This window comes from Chenopodium quinoa, unplaced genomic scaffold (assembly GCF_001683475.1).
Source record: "Chenopodium quinoa cultivar QQ74 unplaced genomic scaffold, ASM168347v1, whole genome shotgun sequence".
NCBI lineage: Eukaryota > Viridiplantae > Streptophyta > Magnoliopsida > Caryophyllales > Amaranthaceae > Chenopodium > Chenopodium quinoa.
The window spans coordinates 1,951,224-1,957,892 of NW_018742292.1; positions in this window are offsets into that span (position 1 = coordinate 1,951,224).

Sequence of the window (6,669 nt, forward strand, 5' to 3'; positions counted from 1 at the left end):
GGATGTTTTGAGGTTGTGATGGAGAAAAAAAAATAAAAGGCCAAAGGAAGTAGGTGCCATAGCTGAGGGGGAAGAAGAGAGAGCTGCTGGGATATTAGAGGGAGCGGTGCAGGACATTCAGGAGGAGGAAGAGGAAAAGGTGGTTGAGGAAGTGATTGAGACAGGGGGAAGGAAGAAAAGGAAGAGCTTGAGGTTGATGAAGAAAAAGGAGACCTCTGCCCCCATTTGCATTGATATCTCAGGGGTGCAAGAGGATTTGCAGAAAGTCACAAGCTCTCCTATTTCGGGAAAGTATGCATCTACAGGTACAGGTTTTGCAGCTTTCAGTTCCCCACCTAAGGTTCCCAGCGAAGATGTGAAGGAGATGAAGGAGATGCTCCAGAAATTTCTGAAGGAACAAGAGCAGTCAAAGGTGAAGATGGAGGAACTGAAGAAGAGTGTGCTCACTCTAGATGTTGATGTGAAGGAACTGGTCCCAAGCTCAGAACAGGGGAGACAGTCCACTATGAAGGACATAGTGTCTCAAATCAGCAAGAAGCTGGAGGATCTTGCTGTTGATGATGACCAAAGCATTGCATCTTAGCCTGTCTTTCCTTGCAACCTCTTTATGTTGATGAAACTTATGTTTATTTGCTTTTGGGAACAATTTTTTTTGGGTATGTAATATTTTGGGCACTTTTTAATTTCTTTTGGTAATCTTGCAAATTTAGTACATTTGGCCGATGTTTTGAATCGATTTTGGATGATTATAATCTATGTTTCTTTTGCCTATATGCTTTGTGAATGTTTTCTCTCTATGCATGCTTCTTGTCTTAACACTAAACCACCAGTTGGTGCTGTGCTATAGTATATGTTTCGGGGTTTTCTGATGTCCTGCGGGAGAGTTACAATTCCGAGACTGGAATCGGACGCCTGTACCAGCAAAACAAACGGATGCTCCGGATGATTGGAGATCCGCCTCCGACGGTCAAGTTAGTACTTGATTAAGGAGTAATTAATGCGGAAATTAAAGTGATTGGGTCTCTCTAGGTGAGAGTGTTTAATGTGTGTAATCTGCTTTTTTAGCATGTTCTCTCCCTTAATGAGGATTAAGGGAGGTATTTATAACCTCGGGAAACGTGTCAATCTAGGTTTAGGTTAACCTTGGGCTGATTGGGCTTCCCTCGGGAGTTGGGCCTAGGTTACCGGTTATCCCAGGTGTCATGGGAAGGACACGTGTCGTGTCATAATTGGTCCATGGTGGACGGATCATTGCTTGACACGTGGCAGGCTCCTATTGGCCCATGTGACGGACACATGGCGGAACCTGATTGGTCCACTTGTCAGATGGTGATTGGTGGGGAAAAATCCCCTAATCATTTGCCCCTCACAGGTGGCACGTGACTGGTCACGTGTTACCTGTGACAGGTATCGCCCTGTAACAGGCGACGGCCTGCTACAGGTGTCACTCGGCGAGAGGCCGAGGGATTCTCCCGCCAAAATTTTGAATTCTGGAAGTGACCCTTCGCCTTCTCACTTCGCCTATATAAAGGAGTGTTGACTTCGGTCATTTTCACACTTGAAAACTTTGTGAGAGAACATTCGGACCCCTGAACTTGCTCTGACATTTTGCACTCTTTCTGCCTACCGCCTTTTCGGCAGCAGCCGACTGATGGGTCTGCTCCCATCACAAGGAACGAACTCATGACCTTCATGAGGGACTTCAAGGGAGAAATTCAAGAGTTGATCAACAAGAAGCCGCCTGCTCTGGACAAGGAGCAGTCGGCTAAGAAACCCTCCACTTCACTGAAGAGGAAACCAGTTCAAGGGCGAGAGGCGACCCCTCATCCTAAATCTAGGAAGTGGGAGCCACCTGCCCTTGACTTCACAAAATACCGTTTTCCTACTCCAGGAAATAGGAAACCTGTTCGTCATATTCAGGCGGACGGGTCGAGGAAAACATACACAGACGCTCGGCTACTGCTAGAGCAGAAGAAGAGTGACCGATTGTCAGAGTCGGCCTCTACTTCAAACTTCCAAGACAGTCTGCGAAATACCTCAATGAGGCATACTCAGTCGTATCGTGAGAGTCAGTCAGGCGGCACCTCCCGTCAGTCCGGCTTTTATAGCGACCAGGCGGTACCAAACTTACCGTTTGTACCGCAACAACAGTATTTTTTACAGCCACCTCCGTTTGGTGGACATGCAGCAAAAAATGTCCAACCTATGGACTGGCAGCTACGGTTGCTTAGACTTGGTGAACAGCCGTTGGCCTTCTCCAAGGAAATTACTGAAGCCGCTCAGCCGGCCAAAGTGAAAAATGTATTAGTAGGCGCCTATGACGGCACTACTAACCCAGAAGACCATCTGATGGCATTCACCAACCTGATGTACCTTCAAAGGTTGGATGATCCCACTTAGTGCAAGTGTTTCCCAGCGACTCTCAAAGGAATCGCACAACAATGGTTCGGCAACCTTCCGACTGGTTGTGTAAATAACTTCAAGACGCTTGCTTACTTATTCACCTCCAACTTCGCCATGAACATCCCTGCGAAGAAGACGACCCTTGATTTAGGAACAATTCAGCAGGGCGAGAAGGAGGGGCTTCGTTCTTACATCAGGCGGTTTAACCTGATGAGAATACAGATTCAAGGGTTACCGGATGAAGTAGCCTATACTGACTTTTTCAGAGGTCTCAAAGACGGATCTCAATTGAGAAGCCGGTCCCCATGAAGGGTTCTGCAAACAATCGGAACCAAGAAAAATTTTGTGATTATCATGAAGATGTTGGTCATCACACCAATGAATGCATCAGTCTCATGCGGTATCTGGACCGCCTGGCTGAGCAAGGTGATCTTGACACTTATGTCAAGAAATCTACGGGGAACACTTCCTCAAAAAAGCAGTCGACCAAAAAGAATCAACAGGCCGACAGCTCCGATACAGATGATGCAGTCGTCTACACCATTGCAGGCGGCTTCTCAGGAGGCGGCCCCACTATTAGGGGCAACAAAGACAATATCAGACAGTTAGATGTAAATTTCGTTCACCAAGAACGGCCCTCCAAATATCCATTTCCTGAGATTGTCATCACTGAAGAAGATCTAGGAGGGGTAAGAGGGCCGCATGACGACCCTATCGTTATTGAATGTAAAGTGGCCAACCAGAGAGTTGGCCGAATCCTCATAGATACCGGAAGCTCCTCAGATCTCATCAGTAGCAAATGTCTGTCGAAACTAAAATATCAGACTGATTGCATACATCCGGCATCCCACCCTTTAGTAGGGTTTGGAGGAGGAGTCGTCCACCCAGTGGGACGAGTGGATTTACCCATCCGCCTAAGCGAAAAAGGGGAAGGACGACACATGGTAGTCCGGTTCCTGGTAGTAGAAGAACTCTCGGCCTACAACATGATTCTGGGACGACCAACCCTGAATAATTCCAAGGCTGTTATAATCCCATCTCTTATGTTGCTCAAGTTTGAGAGGGATAATGGAACAGTCGGGTCCCTAAGGGGAGATCAGAGGATGGCCCGAGAGTGCTATCTCTCGGATGTCAAGCCCACTGTTATGGCCACTGGGTCGAGTGGTGGAAAAATAGACCTTGACAATGTCAAGGAGAGTGCGCCTGTTCAAGAAGCAGGCGGCAAGAAGAGAAAGGCATCCCAGACAGGGGCCGCAAGAAAAGACAGAAAATAGCAATCATTGGCAGAGGAGCGGTCGGATGAATTCCGCCCTCAGCCGGCTGGTGAGCATACGGACCTGATCTTAGACAACTCGCGTCCTGACCAAACAGTCAAAGTTGGGACGGCTGCTCTGAGAGTCTTGGGTGACGACTTTCACAAACTATTGAAAGAATACAAGGACATCTTTTCATTCGAAGTCCATGAAATGCCAGGCATTAGTCCTGATCTGGCGGTACATAAACTGGCCGTGGATCCGAAAAAGAAGCCGGTACGGCAGAAGAAGCGGAACCATGGCGAAGAAAGAAGTCAGGCGGCAGCCACCGAAGTTAAAAAATTACTTGATGCAGGGTTCATTCGGCAATGTTACTTCCCAGACTGGGTTGCAAATGTGGTGCTTGTTAAAAAGCCGAATGGCACCTGGCGAATGTGTGTAGACTACACAGACTTAAACAAGGCGTGCCCCAAAGACAGTTACCCTCTGCCTAAAATTGATAACCTGGTCGACTCAACAGCCGGCCATGCTTTGATGAGCTTTATGGACGCCTACTCTGGTTTCCATCAAATTCCTTTATGGAAGAAAGATCAGGAGAAACGGCCTTCGTCACTGATCAGGGGTTATACTGTTACACGGTCATGTCGTTTGGTCTTAAGAATGCCCCGGCCACTTTCCAGCGAATGATAAACACTGTGTTCTTTGATCAAATTGGGAGAAATGTCGAGGCATATATTGATGATATGATTGTCAAGTCTAAACTTCAGAAAGATCATCTGTCGGACCTCCGAGAAACTTTCGCCACACTCAGGCGGCACCATGTCATGCTCAATCCCAAGAAATGTGTCTTTGGAGTTGAGTCTGGGAAATTTCTCGGATTCCTTATCAATCAGAGAGGAATAGAGGCGAACCCTGAGAAGGTCCAGGCGGTCATTGACATGCAGTCGCCTCGTACCATCCGAGAGGTTCAAAAGTTAACAGGTTGTCTGGCGGCCTTGGGAAGATTTCTAAGCCGATCAGGCGACAAATGCCTATACTTTTTCCAGGCAATTAAGAAAAAGGCAAGGTTTGAATGGGGGCCGGATGCTGAGGCGGCCTTCCAGAAATTGAAAGTTCACTTGCATTCCTTGCCGAGGCTGGTCAGCCCTTTGCCCAAAGAAGTACTCTACATGTACCTGGCCTCCTCTGATCATGTGTTAAGCGCTGTTCTCCTTGCTGAAAGAGACGGTTGTCAGCTCCCGGTCTACTTTGTCAGTCATGTACTGAAAAATGCCGAGTTGAGGTATCCCTTAGTGGAGAAATTTGGTCTTGCACTCTTCATGGCTGTTAAAAAATTGAAGCCCTACTTTTTGGCACATGCAGTTGTCGTGTATACAGACCAACCTATCAAGCGGCCACTGACCATCATGGAGTCGTCAGGCCGAATGATCAAATGGGCCATAGAAATTCAGAGCCTCGAAGTTACTTTTGAGCCTAGAAAAGCAGTGAAGGGGCAAGCCTTTGCTGGCTTTATTGTTGAGATGACTCGTCCTCCGGACTCTCAAGTTACAGACCAAGTCTGGAAGGTATATGTGGACGGAATCTCTACTTCAAATGGTTGTGGAGCAGGCGTCATATGTCAGTCGCCAGAGGGCGACAGGTACGAGTATGCTCTACGCTTCAGTTTTCAGGCCTCAAACAATGAGGCAGAATATGAAGCTTTACTAGCCGGAATCCGCATGTGCAAGGCGGCAGGGGCAAGAAAAATAGACGCCTGTTCCGATTCACAATTGATAGTGAGTCAGTACAATGGCGAATACGAAGCAACCCATCCGGCCATGATCAAGTATTTACAGGCGGTCCGACAAGCAGTCGGCTCCCTTGAGGATTTCCATCTGACCCAAGTGCCGAGATCAGAAAACAACCAGGCGGATGCACTTTCAAAATTAGCATCATCCGCCTCCTCTGATACTCCTCGAACTGTTTTTTGGGAAGTAATGGAGAAGAGAAGCATCGAGGAAAACCCTATTGGAATCCTAGATAGAAGCTCAACCTGGATGGATTCAATCAGGGCATATTTGACAAACGGTACCCTGCCGGATGATCATCAACAGGCGGCAGCACTGAAAAAACGAGCAACCAGTTTTGAAATAATAAAGGGAGAACTTCACAAAAGGGGGTACCTTAAACCCTTCTTAAAGTGTGTTACTCCAGAAAAGGGACGAGAGATACTAGACGATCTTCACTCTGGTTACTGTGCTTCCATATAGGCGGTAGGACGCTTGCTCAACGGGCAAGGCGGCAGGGCTACTTTTGGCCTACTTTAGAAGCAGATGCGATGGTGATGGTGAAAAAATGTGACAAGTGCCAAAGGTTTACAAACTAATTCACTGTCCGGCTACTGACCTCACTACCATTCATAGTCCACTACCGTTTTCTAAGTGGAGCATGGATATTCTGGGTCCATATACGCCTGCTACAGGCGGAAGGAAGTACATACTTGTTGCCGTCGACTACTTCACTAAATGGGTAGAGGCGGAGGCTGTAAAGGGAATCAAGACGAAGTATGTAATTTCATTCATTTGGAAAAATGTCATCACTCGGTTCGGGGTTCCCATGTTTATGGTTTTTGATAATGGTCCCCAATTTGAGACGTCTGTTCTCAAAAGCTGGTTGGGTGACCAAGGAATTTCACACTACTTTGCATCTGTCGGTCGTCCACAAGCAAACGGCCAGGTAGAAGCCTTTAATAAAATCATCTCAGACGGTCTCAAGAAAAAGATTGAACGAGCAGGCGGCCTATGGGCGGATGAATTACCACATGTTCTCTGGGCCATTAGGACGACTAAAAAGGGGCGACTGGAGAAACTCCATTCCTCCTAACTTATGGTGCGGAAGCTGTTCTTCTAATAGAACACTACGAGCCGACTCTTCGAGTAATGCTATATGACGAAGAGGCAAACTAGGAAGCCATGCGCCTGGCATTAGACTCACTTTCTGAAAGGAGGGGCAATGCTGTCTTGCGCCATGAAAT